The following is a 24,028-nucleotide window of genomic DNA, read 5'->3' on the forward strand; positions in this document are numbered from 1 at the left end:
TGGGAGCTAGGGTGAAATCGAGGGAGAAGGAAACCCGATGCTCCGTGTTGGGAGTGCCACCTGGGGTAAATGACAAAGAGCTGCCCTCACTCCGTCTTCTTGGTCAGGAATCTGGGAACGCACAGCTCAAGTTCGCCGTTTTGAGTTGCTCTTGGACATGCCATAGTAGCTATTTAGTGCATTTGAATTTATGTAAATTAAATTTCCGGAGATTGTTGCTCCGAAGCCAAGAAACGAGTCTGAGTTGTAGGACGGAATAAATCTTCTCCGTTCATCTTGTCTTTCCCATAGCCCTCAAAATCCAAATTAAGAACCTTGGGAAGGCTGCTAGATAGATGAAGGCTGGAACTGGATTAAGAAAACAACACGTTTTCCAATAAACGCCGCGTAGAATGCTGGCATACTTCTGGTCTTGGGGGAAGCAATTATGTTTGGCAAACAAATTTGGTTCGTGTGCAGCTAGAGATGCATTTCTGGGGGGAAAATGGTGTGAACATGTATCCCTAGGAGGAGGAGTCGAAAAAGATACTCAGGTTATTAGCTTTGGAGGACGAGCTGAAGGGTGGGTGATAGGCAGCGTGTGCCAGAAAGCATGTCAGTTCTGGGCCCAGCTAGGAGAAGCCTGGTGACTGATGAAAAACTGTCTCCTCCCTTTCCACTGACTAACTTTTCTTCTGAGGCCGTTGGTTGTCCTTTGAGGTTTCTGGAATCATTTGTAGTGACTCAGTCATGTTTGGCCGCAGTGCAGGAACTGACTAGAGAGTGGGTATCTTTCTGTTGCATGTGTAGAATGTAGAGATTTTTGCATGGGGGGCGGGGCCGGGGAGTGGGGGAAGAGTTTTATTTATTTATTTATTTGCTTGGTAGAGGGTTCGTGTGTTCTCGCGGGACAGTTTTTTGGAATTCTTTGGTTCAGAGTAGGATTAGTTGCATGGAGGTCATAGCCTTTCTGTAGATAAAACAAAGCTTCTCAGGCGTCACTGCCAGCATTTTCACTTTGGCATTTTGCTAGCAAAACTTTGATCCTAGGCCAGAAAGTTCAGTTAAAAATAGTATCTGTAAACCTCAAGTTTTCACCGGGTTCATCCTCAATCCCAGATAGAAGTGGTTTCCATTTCATATTCATCTCTTGTTAGTGATGTTGCTCATCATTATTAGGGTTATTTTGAGCTTGGAACTAAGGTTTATACCTGCTGACATGGCCATTTTGTTTTAATTAAATAAATTAATTAAATTAAAATATTTCCTAAATTGTTTCATGTGGTCAGGAACAGTTTAGTTCCTTCCTTGAGTACCTAGTACAGTCAAGACCCATGTTTGTTAAGGTGACATATTGCTGTTAGGTTGAAACTAGATGCTCATTTGACAGCAAGCTTACTGCTGTTCTTCCTTGATGACATGCCATTGAGAACCAATATAGGTGTGATTCTGGAGTGCCAAGTGTTACCAAGTCAAAATGTGCTCTTTATACCTTTGGAGTGAGGTGCCTGGTGCCTGTTATACACAGAAAGAAGCTGAAACATCATTAAAGTGATAATATCATATCTGTTATGAATATTTTACTATGAAATACTAGAATGAATTATGTGCTGCCTAGTTTTGTGTCAGCTTGGCCCAAGCTAGAGTCATCTGAAAGGAGGGACCCTCAATTGAGAAAATGCCTCCATGGGATCCAGTTGTAGAGCATTTTCTTAACTAGTGATTGATGGGGGAGGGCACAGACAACTGTGGGTAGGGCCATCCCTGGGTTCTATAAGAAAGCAGGCTCAGCAAACCACGGGGTGCCAGCCAGTAAGCAGTTCCCCTCCATGGCCTCTGCATCAACTCAAGCCTCCAGATTTCTGTCCTGTTTGAGTTCCTATTCTGACTTCTTTGATGATGAACCGTGGTATGGCAGTGTGAGCTAAATAAACTCTTTCCTTCTTAAGTTGGTATGGCTGTGGTGTTTCATCAAACACCTAAAACAAAGTAACATTTTCATTGTATATATGTATATGTAAAATTTGCTATTTAAACCATGTCTAAGTGCACAGTTGGGTGATGTTAAGTACATTGACATTGTGCCAACCATCACTGGCATTCATCCTCACAACCTTTTCATCTCTCCAAATTGTAACTCTATAAATTAGTCTTTAAAACAATATAAATTTTTTTTATAATTTTTTTAAAAAAGTTCATGAAATAATAGCTGTTATCACTTTAAAGATTTGCAAGTACTATGAGCTATATTTCACAATTACTGTTTACTTAACGTTGCAATTCTTTTGGTTTTATTCTGGAAAGTCAGTCTCGCTCTCTCTCTTTCTCTCTCTCTCTCTCTCTCTCTCTCTCTCTCTCTCTCTCTCTCTCTGTTTTCTTGAGATAGGGTTTTTCTGTGTAGCTTTGGTGTCCTGGAACTCTATCAGTAGGCCAGGCTGGCTTTGAACTCACAAAGATACACCTAACTGTGCCTCCCAAGTGCTGGGGTTAAAGGCATATGCCACCATCACCCAGCCTAGAAAAAATATTTTTAATAATCTGATACAAACGCAACATGGAATTTGGTTACTATATTCAGAAGCTTAGATATAACAGGTATTGCTAAAAATGGCATGAGATGATGAAGTATACTAGAACTTTCTGTAAAATGTTTTCAGTACGCTAGGCAAACCATTCATAGGAAAAGAAGTTGCACACGATAAGATGTAAAGTGTTAGCCAGTGCCTGATACATGATGTCTTTACACTCATTTCACTTCTCCTATGTGCATTTGACACATTTTTGGTAGCTTTATGTTTTCTTTGATATAGGAAATGATTTTTGTTACAGATATTCTTGTTACACAGTTTTAGATGCATGCCATTTTCATTTTGAGCGTGACATCATAAGTAGTACTAATCATTGTTGTGCATATATAGGGCTGGATTCCAGGACACTATCAGTGTACAGACTAAATTATCTCTTTTCTTTGCAGAGGCTAGTTGCTTTATTTGGCTCCAAAATAAGCAGCTCTTTTGAAGTTGCAGATTGTGAGCTGCTTTATATTATATAAAAATAGTTTTCAAAGCCGGGCGGTGGTGGCGCACGCCTTTAATCCCAGCACTCAGGAGGCAGAGGCAGGCGGATCTCTGTGAGTTCGAGGCCAGCCTGGTCTACAAGAGCTAGTTCCAGGACAGGCTCCAAAACCACAGAGAAACCCTGTCTCGAAAAACCAAAAAAATAAATAAATAAATAAATAAAAATAGTTTTCAGAGAGATTTGCTTCTGTAATTTTAAAAACAAAACAAAACATTTAGTTTGTGTGAGTTTGACGATGTGTGCCCTGCTTTGGCACCCGTGTGGAGGTCAAAGGACAACTTTTGGGAGTCAATTCTTTCCTTCTATTATGTGGCGTTCTAGGGACCATACTCAGGTCATGGGGTTGTCAAGGCTGGATGAGAAGTACCTTTATCCACTGAGCTTTTTTTGAAGGTCAGTGTTGAACTATTTTAAGGGAGGACCTTAAGTGATACTCATTTGTAGTGTTTGAAACCTTTGGGTAAATAATTTGTGTCGTGTTGTCGGAGATCCTCACATTGCTTGCCTGTTGTATTTTAGTTAACTAACACATGTGCTGGAGAAAAGTCTTAGGGTTTGTGTTTTGGGATTTTATTTTGTTCTTTCAGAGAGTATGAAGTCATAGTAAGTAACCTGTAGTACCTAGGTTTTTGTGAATGGGTAAAGATGATCAAACATTTATTTACAATTTCAATGAGTTGAAAAACAAAATACCTATTCACCTATTAAATTAATTTACATTTTATTTATTTATCGATTTGTCTGGTTTTGGGTGGGACGTTGTGTGTCGTGGCATAGGTACGGAGGTTAGAGGACTGTCTGTAGGAGTCAGTTCTCTCCATCCCCCATGTGGATTCCAGTAATCAAACTAAAGCTGCCAGGCTTGGCAGCAAGTGCCTGTAGCTGCTGAGCCATCTGGTTGGGCCCAAAACACCTATTAGGACTGGTACCTGCCAACTATATGAAAATATTTACAGAAATTTTATTTTTGGTAGTTCTTACACATGCTAGGTGAATAGCCACAACTCCATGAAAATACTTATCACAGTGCTTAGGATCTTTCCATTTAGTGCTGGCTCCTCACACAATTCAAGTAAAATTGCACGTGTTTACTCCTCCCTACAAGTAATGACTGAGACTTTTGTGAAGATGCAATAAAAATTAAATAGAATAAAAGATGAAAAACTTTTTGTACATGTTCATTTGTGAAGTAGAGGTGGACATTTATAAAATACAGATTAATTACTTTAAAACTTACATTTCCTAAAACTTCCAAACCATAGAGAAAATTAATTGGCTTTAGTGGTGTGTGAAATTTACTGTTTAGACCAAGTTGAGTCCATAATCTTTTTTTTTCTTTTTTTTTCATAATCTTTTATGTATAATTTTGGTACATAAACAACTCTGAAAATAAATTCTTACCAAAATTTATTTTTTTTAATGGCAACTTCTTACCCAATCATTTCTTAGAGTGTTTGGAGTCTGTGCACTGTACTTACTGTAAGTGATAGTAGCTTTCACTGGAGAAATACTAGTATCTTGGTTTCAGGATGCTGTCATATCCCCAAGAAGGTTCTAGGAAATTTACAGCATGTGTACTGTATTACCATTTAAAGTTTGAAAAAAAAAATCTCTAGTTTGAAGAATCTTGGTCCCAGAGTAAGGCTGGTAGTGTACACAAAGTAAGGAAACATGCCTGTGTATATATATGCCCTTAAATAGTTCCAGGGAATAGTGCAAAGCTGCATGTGATGGTACATGCTTGAAATCCTAGTGTTCTGGTGGCTGAGGCAGGAGGATTGTAGTGAGTTTGAGATCAGCCTGGGTTATATAACAAGTGCCAGGCCAGTAGGTCTACATGTTACGACCCTGTCACAAACATAAAAGAACGGTCAGTGTTAAAGCCTGAATATTTTATTTTTGCCGACCCTTGCTCAGAATCTGAATCTTGCTTTCCCTGTTGAATTTGTCAGTATTTCAGATACAGCATAAAGATGTGAATTTTGAAGCATCTTACATTATAGTCACCTCTATCAGTGTTGTCGCTTGATTCAGGCCTTGTTTTTTTCTTTCCCACAGCTCTGTTTTACATTTTAGATTACCACTTTATATGTATCTCTCAATAATACTAATTAGTTTTGCTTGTCTTTTAAACTTCATAAGATATTATCAATTTTATGTTTTCATTTTTGCTCTATGGGTGCTAGGATATTGAAACTAAGACAACACACATGCTGGTCAAGGTCTCTACCACTGAGCCATCATATGTTCTCATTCTGACTTGGGTTTTTAGTTGTGTGATTCTGAGAGTTGCCTCCCTGTGGTTTATTCATTTTCATTGCCATAATAAGTTAAAGTGTAGCTCCACTCTGTAGATAGAATTCTCATCGGACCACAGGTCATCTCTGTCCTGCCAGTTGTAGCTGCTGAGCCATCTGGTTGGGCCCAAAACACCTATTAGGACTGGTACCTGCCAACTATATGAAAATATCTACAGAAATTTTATTTTTGGTAGTTCTTATACATGCTAGGTGAATAGCCACAACTCTATGAAAATACTTATCACAGTGCTTAGGATAACCACACAGAGACTTAATATTAATTATAAATGCTCAGCTAATAGCTTAGGCTTGTTACTAACTAGCTCTTACAACTTAAATTAACCCATATTTTTATCTGTGTTCTACCATGTGGCTTGGAATGTGCATCTGCTTCCTCTGTGCCTTTCTCTTGACTCCTTAGACTCCGTCCTCCTTCCCAGCGTCCTCCTAGTCTGGCTTTTCTGCCCAATCTCTTTCTGCCCAGCTATAGACCAGTCAGCTCTTTATTAACGGTTGAGAGTAATAGATATTTACAGTGTACCACCCTATTTAAAGGATATATAGGTAGTTCTGTATGTTTTGCTGTTATGGGCTCCTGGAACCCACACAAAGAATTTCCACAGACTTCTGTTGGGAATAGAGTTGTAAAAATTGACAGTGGACAGCCATATACCACTGTACCAAATCTTCTCAATTCCTCTTATACTAAGTCTTCTCAATCATCTCTTTACCCATTTATCACTACAGTTCTGGGTTCCGATCCACTAAATTTAAGTTAGGTACTTAAATTTCAGCATGCGTTTCATTAGATCAGAATTTAGCTGGTGCATGACTGTAATCCAGCACCACAGGATGAAGCAGAAAGGACTACTGTGAGTTCAAGGCTACATGGTGAGAAGGTCTAGCCTGAGCTGCCTACAAAACGAAAATAAGGAGGAAAAAAAAGATTAAATTTGCACAGACCTTAACTATACATAGATCTTTTTCTTTAAAAAAGTACCCATAATTCAAATCTTTAAAAATAAGGAGCATTAGTACCAACCCATGTATCTTTTAGACCAGCTTCACATTCCATTCTTTTTTATTTTTGTTTTTAAAATTACCCACTCCATGTTTGAGTGATATTTTTTTGAACTGTTACTGTTATCTCTTGTAGCACATGATACAAGTGAGATTGTATAGTAGTGCTTTCCTGCCTGTGTCTGGCTTCTTTACCTTAGCAGATGTTTTGAGATTAATGCATGATATTTTGTGTATTAGCATGCTATCCCTTTATTGCCAGATTATATTTTGTTTTATATGTAAATCACAGTCATTCAGCTATTTCCTTTTAACTGGCATGGGCTATTTCTTTTTTTTTGAGAAAGGGTCTAGCTAATTAGCCTAGACAGGGCTCTAATTTATGATTTTCCTGCTTCAGCTGCCTGAGTGCTAGGGTTACAGGTATGTTCTACCATGTCTACTTCTGGTTTTGTTTTTAATAAATATTATAAATTTATATATGTTACATACACATAATATTATAATTTTACATATATAATTATAGAACATTAAAATGTATTATAGTCAATAATAAATATAAAACACAGATTTTAAATTTAATAATAGTGTGATATAAATATAAATTAATAATGTAAATTTTCTAGATAAATTTAATAAACATTATAAGCTGGGCATGATGATAAATGCCTTTAATCCCAGCAGTTGGGAGTCAGAGGCATGCAAAGCTCTATGACTTTGAGGCCAGCCTGGTCTAACCAGTGAGTTCCAGGCCAACCACATCTATATAGTGAGATCCTGCCTTTTAAAAAAATTTGCAATTAGTGCTATGCCTTTGTAAGGGCATGTTTTAACTTCATTTCTCTTGGGTTGATATTGTGGTAGAATTGCTGTGTCACAGGGTATGTGTATATTTGCTTTTTAGGAAATGGCAAGATCTTTTTAAAATAGCTACATTATTTTAAACTTGTGTCAGCAACACATAAGGGAGAATTCCAGTTTTTCCACATCTTCCCTAACATGAAAAAAAAATCCTGTGGTGTAATTTGCATATCCCTTATGACTACCATATATATTATTTATATATAACTATATGTGAATCATCTGTTAGAATATCTGCCCTTTTGAAAAGTTGGACTGTTATTGTACAGGTTTTTTATGTGCTAGATATAGAAATGATTTTTTTGTATAAAGGGAATGCCGTGAAATTTGTTTTGTGAATGTTTTCTCAGTCTGTGGTATGTATGTTTTTAACCAATTTTAAAAGGTTATTGCTTTTTCTGCCCAAGTAATTGTTGCCTAGCCCTGACATGGAAATACCCTCTTTTGCTTTTATTCTAGAAACTGCATGATTTTGCCTTTATATATAAGCCTCTGGTATATTTCACCAAGTTTAGTGTGTGTGTTGTGCGTGTTAGGGTTGAAGCAGATTTTTTTTTTTTTCTTCCACATGACTATCTAGTTAACTCACTACTTTCTCAGCACTTTTTTTTTCTTGAGAAAAGTGTTTTTCCTTTTTTGCTGGGTTGCTTTAGCATCTTTGCTAAAAATCAGTTTACTAATATAGTGTGTTTTCTTAATAGACATCTTCAAATCCTTAGTCATGGTTATGCTGTCTAATCAAGCTTTGTTTAAAACCCATTTCTTTTTAGCTTTTTTGTGGAAATGGTTGGTAAGACAGGATACATCTTATACTTTGAATGATTCTGTACTGTTTGTGATGAGGGTTGCTGGGGAAGAGAAAGTTGATGACTTAAAGGCCCAGGATGACTTGTCACTGAGAACTTAGAGGGCTGGTGGGATAGCTCAGTTGGTGCTTGCTGCCAAGCGTAGTTACCTTGAGCTTGATCATTGGAGCCTACGTGGTAGACAAAAAGAAGGGAGGAGAGTGGAGAAAAATGTATAACTCAGGAAAAACAATAATAAAGATAAAGGATTGACTCCCACAAGTTGTCCTCTGATCTCTACATGTGCACTATGGCATGCATATACACAGTAAATGTAAAAAGCAAAACCCACAAAAGGACAATTACCATTAGTGGACTAGTTTATTATGTGGAGCTTAATGTGCAAGCTACAGTCAAGTCATGGTGGCTGCCTGTTCTTTATCCTTATCCTTACATATGTGCTTCCTGCTCCTTCAAAGTGTGATTCCATAATGTAGATGTTCTTGGGCAGGGCTACAGTTGGCTGGTTATAAATGACTTCATTTACCTTCTTGGAAAGTGTTCTGTTCTCCCCATTCTCATATTCATTTATTCTCCTCTTCTTTCTCTGGGATATTAGGGCTGATTTTGGTTCATTGGTGTCAACTCTTGAAGAATATTTCTAAGTTCAAGGGGACTTTATGGCTTGTTTTCCAGGTACCAAAAGTGCTTTACAGTTTATCACTTTATATTTAATGCCGTAGTTTACTTTATTCTGGAAAAGATTTTTGGGCAACTTTAGTTATGATGAAAGTGATAGAAAATTTATTTTTAAGGGATTATAAATTGGGAACTAGTTTCTAAAACTTTATTATTGAAGTTAGTTTTTAGCTCTACAGATGAGAAGAGCCTTCTTTTGATGGAAGCAAGCCTGCTTTAATACTTAGGTCATGTTTCTTCGAGACAGGGTTTCTCTGTAGCTTTGGAGCTTGTCCTGGAACTAGCTCTTGTAGACTAGGCAGGCCTTGAACTTGAAGAACTCTGCCTACCTCTGCCTCGCTAGTGCTGGGATTAAAGGCATGCTCCCACAACATGACCCCGAGTAAACGTTTTGGTATGTTTTTGCATTTGGCTCTAGTCTATCCATAAAAAGGAAGATAGGCAACCATCTGTATGCTGAGAGGATAGATTTGGTCAGTTAGAACAGTTGATATTGTAGGAAATGTAAATTGTAATATAGGCATTTTCTAACTGTCTAGAGAAAGATAAAAGCTAATTTTATTCTGTGTTTTACGTGAACACCATGTGGGTTGAACAGCCCTTAATCATTTGTGTGTCATCTGTTCCCCTGCTCTAGCTTCTTTCTAGTTCATCACATCTAGCTCCCTGTGGAGGCAGGTGATTCCTATGTTAGTCAGCATTTCATGTTCAAGAACAGGTGAAATGCTGGTGGTGTCTTTCAGGTTAATCCTTAAGAGTATATTGGCTGTTAGTAGTAATATTTGCTTATTAACAAAGTTAAAAACAAAAGTCTCAAAGGGTGTAAGAGATTTTGATCAAGAATTCAGATGTCTCCTACTACTAGGGAGACACCCAGCCAGGGCTACACAGAGAAACCTTGTCTTGAAAAAACCGAAAAAAGAAATCTAGATGTCCTTACAAGAAAAAGCTTTCAGACAGTAAGCATTCTGTTTACTTTTATTTCAGAAGAACTTTTATTACATGTCATATTCATTCATGTATGTGGACATGCCACGAGAAAGTCAGAGGACAGTTTTTGGGAGTCTCTCCTACTAAGAGATTAAACTCAGGGTATCAGACATGGCAGCAGTACTTTTACATACTGAACCGTTTTATCAACTCCATGATTACTAACATTTTTATTTGACTTTAACTAATGTTTTAATGTTTTTCTAATAAATGTAAATGTTTGTGCTATATTTAAAGTAGTTACAGAAATGAATTTTGAATTGTACAAATATACATATATATGTATACACACACAGGTAGTGTGCAGTTAGAGAAAGGGAGTAATATATAATACTATATTTGCTTGTAAATCCTTCCTAATAATTCATTGGATATATGAATATAATTTGCTCGTATAGACGGTGTGCATGCTTCTATCTCTTTGTTCTTAGAATTAGGTCTGAAATCAAACTCTCACTGATTGTTCACTAGCTTTTTATTTTCATCAGGCTTTTTTGTTTTGTTTTGTTTTGTTTTGTTTGGGACAGGGTCTCTATTATGTAACTCTGGCTGTCCTGGCACTTGCTATGTAGACCAGGCTGGCCTTGAAAGCTCACCTGCCTGTGCCTCCTGAGTGCTGGGAATAAAATAATGTGTTATTATGCCTAGCTCCTCAGCTTCTTTGAGGTGTAGTGCTTAGCCTATGAATTAACCCATTTTAAGTTTGTAATTTAATAAATCTGTCACCACAACATGTTATCTTTACCCCTAAAATTCTATTGTGTAGGTTCTCAGTCAGTCCTTACTCCAGGCCTATCTCTAGATCTGCTTCTATAAATTTGTCTTTTTTGTAAATTATACATAAATGGTATCATAGAGTGCATTAGTTATTTTTCTGCTGCTGTGATAAAGCACTATGGCCAAGGCAACTTTGTAGAAGAAAGTTTATTTTGGCTTACACTCCCAGGGAATAAGGGTCTATTATGGCAAGGAGGTATAGCAGTAAGGGACAGGCATGGAAGCAGGAACAGGAAGGTGAGAAAGCTCACATCCCCAACCACAAGCAGGTAGTAACAGAATAAACTGGAAGTGAGGGAAGGAGGCTACTCAAAGCCTACTCCCAGTAACATACTTCCTCCAGCAAGGCTGCAATTCCTATAGTTTTACAGCTTCTCCAAACAGCACCACCACCTGGGGTTGTTCAAATATCCACACTTGTGAGGCACATTTCTCTTTTAAACGATATCAAAGAATATTGTATCTGGCTTCTTTCCCCAGCATAATGTTTTGAGGTTCATCTGCATTGTAGCATGTGTTAGTATTTTGTTCTTTATTATTGCTGAATGTTATTGCATCAACTATATATTGCATTTTGTTTATGAATTTATAATATGTGAGGACATGTTTTTATTTCTCTTGGAGAAATTCCAAGGAGTGAAATTGTAGTTATGTGGTAGCTTATGCTTAATTTTTGAAAAACTGCCAATATTTTCTAAAATGGCTGTACAATTTCACATTCTTTCCATCAGTGAATGATAGTACTTGTAGTGTACCTTGCTAGTAACAAGCAAATTTCAGTTGTATTCTTTGTTTAAAAAAAAAAAATCTCCCTGTGTTGGCTAGGTTGACTTTGAACTCCTAAGCTCAGGTTATCCTTTGGCCTAAGCTCCTGGTTTAGGCAAGACAGTGGGCGTGTTCTACCATGTCTTGCTTGCTTTTTCTTTTGAATTTTACTAGTGTACTATGAATGTGGTCTAGTTTGAATCAATATATTTAAGATGTTTTTATGGAAGGAGATGCTAATCTAATACTGAAGAAAGTTTTTTGTTTTGGTTTTTTGTAAACTTTGGATTATGGAACCTTTTACTTCTGAGTAATGAATAAATCGTTTTGAACTGTGTAAACTCAGGTACAGGTAGTAGACTCAACTAGTTGGACTCTCCTCCCCTCCCTCTCCTTTCCTCCTTTCCCCTCCCCTCCAGAGTTTCCATGTTGTAGCCCAGGATGGCCCCAAATTGTCTTTTATCCTTCCTTAGCCTCCCCAGTGCTAAGATTGATTGTAGGCACGTACCACCATATTTTGTTTAGTTATTTTTAAATAACACATGTTGAGGACTCTGAGGTAAGCATGACCTTTGTACTCTTTTGGCTCTGTTTTGGGTTCATTTTAATTTTATTTTAAACTGTGTTAGAAATAAGTTTATAAACATTCTGTGATCTTGACTTCAGTTAGAGTGCTATACCTTCCTTTTCTACATAAAGATTAAAAACAGTTCTTTTGGCACTTGCCTTTAATCCCAGTACTGGGGAGGCAGAGACTCACACATGGACCTCTGTGAGTTCAAGGCTAGCCTGGTCTACAGAGCTAGTTCTAGTATAGCTAGAACTGTTAAACAAAGAAACCCTACTTGAAAGACAGAACAAAACAACAACAACAACCCCAATTCTTTTGTTACTTTAGTAGCTAGTTTCCTGTAGAATGGTAACTGCCATGTTGTAACTATTGCATTGTTCTGTCTTTGGCATTGAAGACTGCAGATTAGTCTACAGATAATGTATCTATTCTTGTTCATGGGTGGCATTGCATGCTGATTTGTGGGGTTATAATATGTATTTTGGGGGTCTTTTCAAGATACAGGTTTTTTCTCAGATACTGCCCTATTTGAGGATTCTGTGTCTGCGTAGGACTTTAGGGTTTTGCCCTTGCTTTAGGCATTTCTCATCTAGAAGTCACACTCATTTTTATTGAAATTCCAGTTTGCCCTTTTAGCTTTAGCTTAGATGATTGTAGTTGCTTCATTCTTTTGTTAAATATAACCCTTGGTTTTATTAAGATCCAGAGGGAAATTTTAGCAAAGAATTTTTTATTTAGATTTTTCTTTCATGTTAAATTCATGTTAAAGATAAATTTAAATTATTTTTGGTTGTAGTGTAGTTTTTTTTTTTTTTTTTGAGATTACTACTCAGATATCCTCTGCCTCCCAAGTGCTGTATTTAAAAGAGTACCACACCTCCTTGGTTTGTTTGTGGGGGGTATAATATCTTAAATATGTAAGATATATTAGCATAGTTGTCTTGAGCTAATTCTTTCAAGAGCTACTGAAAATAAATTTTGGTATGTTCAAATTCTTGCAAAACTCAAAGTATTAATTGTGGCAATACTCCTGTGGGGATCCTAGTGTGGAATTTCCCTGTGGAAATCCTTCTGCGGACATCCCTGTGGGGGGTCCTTCTATGGAGATTCTCCTGTGGAGATCCCTCTGTCAGTCAGGTCTCCTGAAGTAGATGGACCGAGGTAGCCAGGGCTTTGCATTAAAGGAACATTTTTAGAGTAGTGATGCAAGTAGTCTTCAGGAAGAAGATGAGAGGTACTGTGTATTTTTTTTTCCTTGTACTAAGTGAAAAAAAAAATCAGACACAGATTCTTAAAATCTTTTTAGAAGACAGAACTGTGTATGTGGAAAATGCTGACATATCCAAGTATGCCAGTGTCATCACACCTATCTTTTAGGACTCCATACAAATTGGATTGATTAAGGCTAGCCCACTTCTCTGCCTATTCCTCCTTCTCTCCCTTAATTTGCTGGGCTTTCCTAAAGGGAGTATACATGTAAAAATAAAAAGAAATATGTTGTGATAAAGTATTCATGAAATTAAAACTAACATTACACTTTATCCTAGGTTGAAAATAGTATGCTTAAAAACTTATTTGTAATAAGTTAGAACCTTACATTAATTTGTGTGTGTGTGTGTGTGTGTGTATGTGTGTGTATGTATACCCGTGTAGGTGCATACATTCCTACAGTGCATTTGGGGAGTTGGTTCTCTTCTTTCCACCGTGTGGGTCTCAGGGTTAGAACTCTCAGGTCTTCAGGTTGGTGACCAGTGCCTTCACTGGATAAGCCATCTCATTGGCCTCCAATGTTTCATTTGTTATGTGACAGAGAATGATCTTGAACTTCTGATTTTTTTTTTAAACATTCTGCTTATTTCTTGAGACAAAATTTTATGTATTCCAGACTGGCCTGAGCTTGCAGTGTGCAAAGGGTGGCCTTGAACTTTTGTTCTTCCCACCTCTACCTCCCCCAGGTGTTGGGCTGAGGTTATGGCCCAGTTAATGAAATACTTGCTTCATATACAGTGCTAGAGACTAGAGCCAGGGCTTTCTTTGTATGAAGCAAGTATTTCATTAACTGGGCCATAGCCTCAGCCCAAACTACGTCATTTTGACATTTCACATTTAATGAATAGGTAAGTGGAAAATAGTGGTGACCATAGTTATGGACTCAGCTTAATTCATGAGGAAAACTTAACTAGAAATTTAAAGTTGAATGTATGTTCCTTCAGATTATAGCTTCTAATGCAGGGTGTTCTGTGTCTATTCTGTGATTATTACTGTGTTTAAAAAAACAGAAGCATTCAAATATTCTGTTGTAGTGGCACAGAGGCAGGCAGATCTCTGAGTTCAGGCCAGCCTGGTCTACAGAGCAAGTTCCAGGACAGCCAGGACTGCACAAAGAAAACCTGTCTCAAAAAACAAACACACAGAAGACCAAAACAACAACAAGAAAACAAGAATAAAGTGTAAATATAATCCTTATTTTTAAAACAATTTTGTAATTTTACATACAAAGCAGCTTTTAAGTTATTGATTATGCCAAGCAATACTGAGCTGAGCATACTGTTTAGAATTTTAAATGTATGCTTGAAATTATTTTCTCAGCCAGGCATAGGTGCTCGTGCCTTGTGAGGCAGAGGCAGGTAACTATGAGTTGAAGGTTATCTCTGTCTACAAAGGAAGTTCTAGGACATCCAGGGCTGTCTCAAAAAACCAAAACCTAAAATAAATGAATAAAGCAATAAAATGATTTTCTCCATAGAAAATTAGAGAAAATAGTTCATTAGTAGCTTGTATGAAGCCCATGTTTTTTAGTCTTCCAAGGACATTTTGTGTGTGTGTGTGTGTGTGTGTGTGTGTGCGCATGTGTGTGTAGTATTTTGAGACAGGGATTCTCTGCAACAGTCCTACCTGTCCTGGAACTCGCTCTGTAGACTAGGCTGGCCTCAAATTCAGGAGATCTGCCTGCCTCTGCCTCCTGGGTGCTAGGATTCAAAGCATTGACCACTACCACCTGGCTCTTCCAAGTGCTTTCAGTATCAGGTTTTCTGCTGGGTGGCTCTTTGGTTTTTGGTTATTAAGGAATATGTATATATTGTCTTGTAGAAATTTGAGAATATATTGTAGAAATTTGTAAAATTGTGTTTATTGATTATTTTTTACGTGTGTGAGTATTTTGTATGCAATTATGTCTGTGTATCATATGTGTACCTGCTGCCCTTGGAGTTCAGAAGAGGATATTGTATCTCCTGGAACAAGGTAGCTCTGAGTTGCCATGTAGGTGCTGGGCATCAAATCTGTGTTCTCTGGAAGAATAGTTAGTGCTCTTGATAGTTGAACCATCTCTAGACTGTGTTTATTGATTGTTTTGAGATAATAATTATATAACTTGTAGAAGAATGGCAGCATTTCTTCTTTATTACTTGAGTTATCATGGCTAATAAAACAGCACACACACCTGGCCAATGTGTAATTAGTGTTTATGAAGTGCTGAGGTGGCATAGTAAAAGACTCTTTAGAACCCTAACGGTGGTGCAGAGGATGTAGTTGACTTGGTAGAGTGCTTAGACCCCAGCACCACATAAAATCAGCAGAGGGTGGTAAACCTCTTCAGAGGTGGGAAGATGAGAAATTCAAAGTCATTTTTGGCTCTGTAACAAGTTTGAGATCTGGCTGAGCTGTATGAGATGCTATCTCAAAAGATAAACAAATAACAAAGCCCTAAATATTTAACTAATTTTATAGCCTGGTCCACATTGAGAGTTTCAGGCTAGCCAGGACTACATAGTAAGACCTATCTCAAATAAATCAATAAAATAAAATAAAATAGAATAAAGAAAATATGATTTTTTTTTTAAAAAAGACTAAAGTCATGAGGTTTGGAGTCTTCTGGAAAACAAGTTGTTTTCCATATTTAAGACATTTCCATAATAGGAGAACAGATGATAAAAAATAGCTAAATTTAGAGCCAAGAAAATGAAACTAGCTCAAAATTTATTTATGATAGTTTTTTTTCTGAAAAAGTTATGGAATATTATATTTTTAAGAATTTACTTCCCCCCTTTTTTTGAAGTGGGGAGTTGTTGGAAGTTTTGTCTCTGAAGATGCTATGAGTATGCCAGCTTCTTGGCAAAGTGTTCTTAGGGACAGGCTTATTCAGTTTAATTTACAAGACTTCAAAAGCAAGATAAATAACATTTTAAAAAATTACAGAAGTAATACATGCCTGTCTTAGTTAGGGTTTTTATTGCTGTCAAGAGACACCACAATGACCATGACAACTCTTACAAAGGAAAACATTTTCTTGAGGTGGAGTTTTACAGTTTCAGAAGCTCCGTCCATTATCATGGCGGGGGCATAGTGGCATACTGGCAGACATGGTGCTGGCTACATCTTGATCAGAAGGCAACAGAAAGTGGTTTGTAACACTGCGTGATATCTTGAGCATATGTGAGATCTTAAAACCCGCCTTGTTAGAAGGTAACACAATTCCTCCAACAAGACCACACCTACTCTTTAAGGCCACACCTTCCAATACTGCCACTCCACGTGGGATTATGGGGGCCAGTTACATTCGTACTACCACAATACCTATTTAAAAAATTATAAGACATGTAATTAGATAAATCCCCAGCCTTTTTACTGTGGCCTGTGCTATTGAGGCAACAGCCTGTGATTCCAGCACATCTCTCTTGCTGTTTACATTTAATAGCCATAAGGCATTATTTTCCTTTTGATCTCATGCATATAAAATGATGACTGCTTTCTCAGATAGTTTTAACATGTAGATTTTTAAAAGAGCATTTATTAACTTTGTGTGTGTGCACGTATGCATGTGCACACGTGTGCTTGAAGGTGCACATGAACCATAGCACGTATTTGGAGGCCAGAGAACAACTTCTGAGAATCAATTTTTTCTTTCCACCCTCTGGGTTGAACTAAGGTCATCAGGCTTTGTGTGTCACAAGGATCTTTACCTATTGAGCCATCCCACCAGCCTTAGAACATTCTTTCTTATCTCCTATTTACTATGTAAACTTATTAATATTTGAAACACTCTAATTTACACAGTTAAAGTCTGGGGCACTCTGGATAGGAAGGATGTGTGGGAATTGACTCTAAACTTGATGGCCTCTGTTTATTTTTATTTCATATATGAAGGTGTATGTCTGAACCTTGTGCCTGCCTGGTGTCCATGAAGGGCAAAAGAAAGCATTAGGTACTCTGGAACTGGAAGTTACATACAGATGTTTGTGAGCCACCGTGTGGGTTCTGGGAATCTAACCCTGGTCCTCTGGAAGAGCAACCATTGAGTCATCTCTCCATCCCTGCCAGCACATGTTCATTATCCAACAGAATCATCTGAATTTAATTTAGCTCTTTACAAAGAGCATGAAATTTTTTTTTCCCTTTTCTTTTCACACTGGAAACAGACAGACCCTTTCCTAATTGCAATTGTTCCAGGCACTGGCTGATTGCTGAGGTGCTGTCTTCTTTTACAGAGAGCTCTTGGGACCTGTTGTCTGAACCACCAGCTTCATTTCATAGTTGCTTCATTCTGTTTTATATGTAAGACCCTTCTGTGGTTAGTCTTTTCCCTCACTGTTCTTCCTTTCAAAACAGTCTTTTCTCCTTTGTTCTGGGGTTGATACATTTGTTTATTTCTTTAAATTCTTTCCCAAATGTCTCCTTTCCCATTGCCATAAGCACCTGTGTGTTTCTTAAGGGAGAGCCCTCTTACAGAACTTGCAGCTTCTGCTCTCAGTGTGTGTATATGTTCCTTCTTTCCATGTTTCATTGCAGCATCCTTGATATCTTTCTCTTGGAATTCCTACTCTGATTGATGTACCTGGGCCATACATCTGGTACCTCTCCTCACGGCTATCAGTTGTTGGTGACTTTCTTGTCTGTATTTTATTTGTTAAAGGTATAGGCATCTGGTACAGGCTTGCCATAAGTGTTTGGCACTGCTCTTTAGTATGAACTTAGTGGTTACGTGGACAGAGTACTCAAGAGTTGTCTCCTAATTCCATCACCCCTCACTGTCTTTCTCTTTATTTAATTCACTCACTGAATCCCATGATCTGTTCTGGATCTCACCATTACCTGAAATCCACTTTGCTGTTTTAGATCATGCTTCCAGTCCTGCTCTAAGCTTCTTTATTCTTTCACTAACTTACTGTTCAGACTTCTGAGATGTAAGGCCTGAGCACCCCTAAATGTTCCTTCACTAGAAGGCAAGCGTGCAATGTCCATCAGTTCAAATCTCTTTTATAACTCTTGTTTCCTTGCACCAGTGAATCTCTACTATATACATCTGGCTCAATGTAGGTTCCAGCTCAGTTTGTCTCAGCTCTAAACAAAAGGTGTTTGTTGAGTAGTGATGGAGAACAGTCAGACAACTAACTGGATTAGCAACACTGAGACTCTTGGACTCCAGTCCCTGAGACTGTCAAGGCCCTAGGGTAATTCTTGTTAGGACTTTCTTTCAACTTAGAAACAAAGTCTCCTCTACAAATGATGTTCCTGTTTCCTGGAAAATAGAAGTCATCAAGAAGAGAGAGAGCCCTTAAATTTCCTGTTTCTTGACACACCAGTTTATCTTCTTAGTACCATTTGCTCTTCCTTTCCTTCTGTTTCACACGGTGTTCTGCCTATCATCAGAAAGATTCCTCAACTGTCCTTTGGATCTCTCTTTCTTTCTAGCTGACAAACTTATTGACTTTAATTTCTCTTAGTTCTCATTTCTAATTTTGTTAATGATGTCCAAATGTCTTGTAAACAAAATAAGTAACCAAATGACCTTAGAAAGAACCCGCGATTACTTCTATAACTTACCTCAGATCTGTGTATTTGCAGGTGCTTGATCGTTTATGTGTTGATGACTTATGTTTTATTCACCTGCTTGTGTTGGTGCTTTAGACTGAGATGGATTCATCTGCTGGCATCTCTACGTGGTTCACTATAGTCTGTCATAGGTTAGATCACAGTTATATTACTTCTCCTCCTCTTGCAAATCTGCCTCTTTGGTCTCAGTATTTCTTCTATCATTTCTCCTGGGTCAAGCCAGAAGTCCAGTCCTGCTAGTGCACCTCCTAATCATAGTTCATGTTTCTCTCTTGCTGCCCTGCTTGCTCCTTTCCTGCTCAAATGACTGTCCTACCATTTCTGTATCATTTTTTTCTTCAATGGTCGTTGCTCCAATTTTTGTAGTCCTATAGTTTTCTATTCACCAGATGAAGTACTTATTCTAAAATGCTTGACTTAATGGACTCCTTAACCTAAAATACTTAAATGATAAATTTCCCATCCCATACATTTAGGAAAATTTAAGTGTGTTTCTCTGGACAGAGCAGATGGATACTTCGTTTAGATTCAGGTTCTTTTTTGTTTTTGTCTTTTGAGACGGGATTTCTCTGTGTAGTTCTGACTGCCCTGGAACTTGTTCTGTAGACCAGGCTGTCTTCGCACCCACAGAGATCTGCCTGCCTTTGCCTCTTGTGCTGGGATTTAAGGCGTGTACCACCACCTCCCAGCTTGGTTCCTGTATCTTGCTTCTCCCCTTTTCTGATTATTTTCCTTCATACTTAGCTGTCAATTCTTGGAGTGCTTACTATGCTCAATGTAAACATTACATTAGCTTGTTAGGTTCTCACAAGCATGGAGGTAATTTCTGGTTTTATAACATTTTTGGAGCATTCTTTTTTGAATAGTGCCCATTCTTGGGTCTTAAGTGTCCTATTTTGGGTAAATTTGCATGATTGCACCAAAAGAAAACACCTTACCTAAAAAGTGTGGAGAACAAGTAGCAGGTGCCACTCTCCTCTTCCTTTGTGGGGATCAAATTGGCACATTACTGAAAGATGGTGCTTCAGCTCTGGTTTCTTCTGTTTGCTGCTCTGTGATAGGTTCCCTTGTCTTTTTCAGTCTCTAGTCTTCTTTTAGTCACATCTAGTGTACTGTGTGTCTCACACATGGTATTTTTTTTTTGTTTCTAACATTTTGATCTGTATCCTGTACCCTGTATTACATATTTGTATTGGACATTCTAAGTGTTTCTTGAACTTAAAAAAATGTATTGTCAGATGCACATGAGATAGATTTTTCCATTTCTGTCACTTTAAATGTGCAATTCAGTGGCACAACACATTCATAGTATTGTGCAGCCATCAGCATGATCTATTTTTAAATTTTCATTACATAAAATAGAAGTACCTATTAAGCAGCAACTCCCTATCTGCACTGTAACCTTTGCTATACTTCTCTGCAAATTGTTCACATAGACTCATTCAATATTTGCCTTTGTGTCTAGTTTATTTCGAGTCATCTATTTGCATTACTCTTTTTGCTTGTCTTTTGAGACAGGGTTTCTCTACGTAGCCCTGACTGTCCTAGAACTCTCTCTGTAGACCAAGCTGGCCTTGAACTCAGAGATCCCCTTGCCTATACCTCCCAAGAGCTGGAATTAAAAGTGCGTGCATCATCACTTGGCTTGCTCTTTTTGTTCCATATCTTTTACATATGTAAGGAATATAGTTATTCCTTTAATGTTCTTAATCATTATTTGTGTGGTATCTTGTCATTTCACAATCAGTTTTACCTCATATTCTGTTCAATGTGTGTTAAATTTTCCCACTCCTTGGCTTACAAGTAATGTTTTATGAGTTGACTGAATGCTGCTAATTTCAACAGTGATTTGTTATAAGGAACTTTGGAAGGAAAAATGAATGATATTTTCCACCTGTATTATTTTAAACTTAATAGATTTGATGGTATGTAAAGTATAGCAGATATTAGACCTCATTTTACACAAGTAAGTATGATATGTGGTATGTTGGAAATTATAATGTGTTGGTTCCCACAAATGTACTTTCCAGTAAATCAAACTTTATACCATTCATGATAGTATTTTCAGTGCATTTAATAAATATTGTGTTTGAGTGAATAATGCTAACAGAAAAGGTAGAATCGCTTTCTTTATAGGACATATAGATAGCACATAAATCATAGTTACTGTAAGGAGATATCAGATGAGAGACATTCACTGTTGCAAAGTGAAATGCAAAGGCTTTTGTGGCCAGTTTTGCTTTTTTATTTGTCATAATGCTTTATTCATTCAGCAATATACCATTTTTTCCTATTAATTAATCAATTAACCAGCACAACCAAGATATACAATGCTTTTCTCCCTCTATAAAGTTTCCTGATTACCTTTTACAGTGAGTCTAATCTCCAATGTTCTCTAACAACTTAATCTTTTCTGTCATAATAAAGTGTTTCTTCTAGAATTTCTTAGAAATTAAAACCTACACTCTAAAAGCATATATTTTTGTGCAATTTTGCATAGTTTTTTTTCCCTCAATTCATCCATATTGTTGGATTTGTTTGTCAAAGCTTGTACTGGGGGTCAAAAGAAAGTGAAGCATTTTATCAATTCTGGCAAAAGACATGGCATTATTAACCTTGGATACAGTAGCAACTAAAACTGCATGTCATTCGTTCCAGGTATGTTAAAAAGATTAGTGCAGCGTACTGGCTTTGTGGGAGCCTAGGCAGTTTGGATGCTCACCTTACTAGACCTGGATGGAGGTGGGTGGTCCTTGGACTTCCCACAGGGCAGGGAACCCTGATTGCTCTTCGGGCTGATGAGGGAGGGGGACTTAATTGGGGGAGGGGGAGGTAAACGGGAGGCGGTGGCGGGGAGGAGGCAGAAATCTTAAATAAATAAATAAATAAATAAATAAATAAAAGATTAGTGCAGGTCAGTGTGTTGTGTTACAGAGCATTGAACTTGGGGTTGTGCTGTGTGTAAAAGTACATGATGTAGATAAGAGAATCAGCTCTTCACTACTGTTTTTGCTACATTTTGCTTTTATAAGGAAGCTATATATCTAGCCCTTTAAAATTTGAAACTCGTGGCTCAGTGTGTGATCATTTTCTATACTGTGTCCTTTTTTAAAAAAAAGATTGTCTCTTTGTGTATTTATGTTTCTATGCTGCGTGTACGTGTGCGTGCATGCGTGTTTGTGTATGTGTACATACCTACTCTGAGGCTAGAGGAGTGTGTGGAATCCCTTGGAGCTGGAGTTACAGAAGGTAATGAAACTGCCAGACATGGAACCGAAATCAGGTCCTCTGCAAGAGCAGCAAGTTCTCTTAACCACTGAGCCATTTCTCCAGTTCATTTTGTACATGTTTTATGAAATTAAAAAAAAAATGTATACCTGGAAGGCAAGGTATGGTAGCTGTTGCTTTTAATCTGAGTACTTTTACTCCCTGTACAGAGGTAGAGGGAGGCAGATCTCTGAGGTTGAGCACTCTGGTCTATAGGGCAAGTTCTAGGCCAGCCAAGGCTAAATAGTGAGACTGTCTTAAAAAATAAAACAAAACAACAGGGTGAGTGATGGCTCAGGGGTTAAGAGCACTTACTGTTCTTCCAGAGGTCCTGAGTTCAATTCCCAGCAACTACACGGTGGCTCACAACAGTGTAATAAAATCTGGTGCCCTCTTCTGGCCTTCAGGGATACACGTAGGCAGATGCTGTACACATAATTAATAAATAAACCTTAAAAAACCCAAAACAACAACAAAACCCCATTTTGGCTGAAGAGATGGTTCAATGGATAAGAGTGCTTTTCAGATTCCAGCACCAATGTCAGGCAGCTTCCAACCACCTGTAACCTGCTCTAGGGGCTCCCATGAACCCTACAAAGACTTCTGGCCTTTGTAGGCACCCCCACAAAAATGCCATGTACTCAGCACACTAGCATACACACTCATAAATAAGAAAATAAAAATAAATCTTAAAATATCTTTAACAGTTTTTGAAGATCAAGTTTGTTGATGATTTTTACTGTCTTACATTTGCTCCTGTTGGCTACTGTTTCTTTGGCCAGGAAAGGTTTATTGCATTTGTCTGTCATTTATTAGGTTTTTTTGTTTGTTTGTTTTTCTTTGCTTCTATCAATTCTGCTCATATGTATTTAGGAACTGTATTTAGCATCTTCAAGTAGAGTCATTATATTATGACATTTTCTTTTATCTATTTTCTTAAAGTCTGCTTTGTTTGATGTTTGCGCCTATTTTAATTGGTTACTTTTTCTATTCATAACAAATGTAATTATTGGGGTTTAATTTACCATTTTAGAATTTACTTTTTTTGAAAGTTGTGTGTGTGTGTGTGTGTGTGTATGTGTATTTCCTTATTGTGCTTGGGATTATTATTTATGATTATTTTATCCCCTCCCTCACAGTCTTGCTTATTATGCATCTTCTTTATTTTATTGACTTATCTAAACTTGTTATTTTGATTTTCTAATTCTTATACTCTTAAAAATACAGATTTTTACAAATTTTTTATATTTTAAAAAGTTGTTTTGCTTTAGAGTTGTTACCACCCCATCCCCATTTTATTGTGCTGCTGCCCAAACTGACCTTGAACTCAAGTGCTAAATGAATTCTCTCTCAGATTCTTGGGTAACTAGGTCTACAGGTGTGCACCCCCTTACCTGGCTTATGATATTTTTTTACTGTTGTGATTCTGACAGTTATGCACATGAAGGCCAGCATTATTACCTGGCAGACCATGAGAAATGAGCATTTGTGAAATGAAGCTACTGATTTGAACGCTTTACTTTGTGTATAGAAGCCGTAGAATTTTTGGATTCCCCTTGCATTAAATATAGATTATTTAGTTATAATACTAAAACTAATTGAAACCATTGTGGTTATTTTAATTATAACTTTGGTAGTTTTCCCAGGCAATATGATAATGAAATATATAAACCTTATTTATACATATCTCTTGGTTTACACCACTTTCATTCCCTAGCAAATTCTGTGTTATCCTGTTTTCTGTCGAGGAATTTCTACCTGCATGTACTTGTATTTTGTAATCAAGTCTGATGTAATTAATTCTTGTTTATTTTATTTTTTTTTTTTAATGCTGGGAATTGAACCCAGGGGTTCATACATGCCAGCCAAGCCGCAGAGCTGCATTCTCTGCACAACTCATTTGTTTGTTTTTAGTATACTTTCATGTAGCCCAGTCTAGCCTTGAAATTCTCTATGTAGCCTAGGCTGGCTTTGAGTCCTCTTGACTCTCCTTCCAGTATTAGAGGGTGTACCATCATACCCCGTTCCCTTTTTAAAACTTTATTTGGATTCAAGAGCTCATTAATTTTTCCCTCACCCTTCTAGTAGCTGGAATGCACTACTAT

The 24,028-nt window shown here is 37.5% G+C and overlaps 1 protein-coding gene across 2 annotated transcripts in view; it reads left to right on the forward strand.

Moving 5' to 3' along the window:
* Positions 1 to 24,028, forward strand: part of LOC121432519 (rho-associated protein kinase 2) — a 102,570-nt gene that overhangs the window by 661 nt on the left and 77,881 nt on the right. The gene's annotated exons all lie outside the window — the stretch shown is intronic.

The sequence above is a fragment of the Microtus oregoni genome, unplaced genomic scaffold (assembly GCF_018167655.1).
Source record: "Microtus oregoni isolate MIOR12 unplaced genomic scaffold, Mior012 000034F_ref0000314, whole genome shotgun sequence".
Classification (NCBI taxonomy): domain Eukaryota; kingdom Metazoa; phylum Chordata; class Mammalia; order Rodentia; family Cricetidae; genus Microtus; species Microtus oregoni.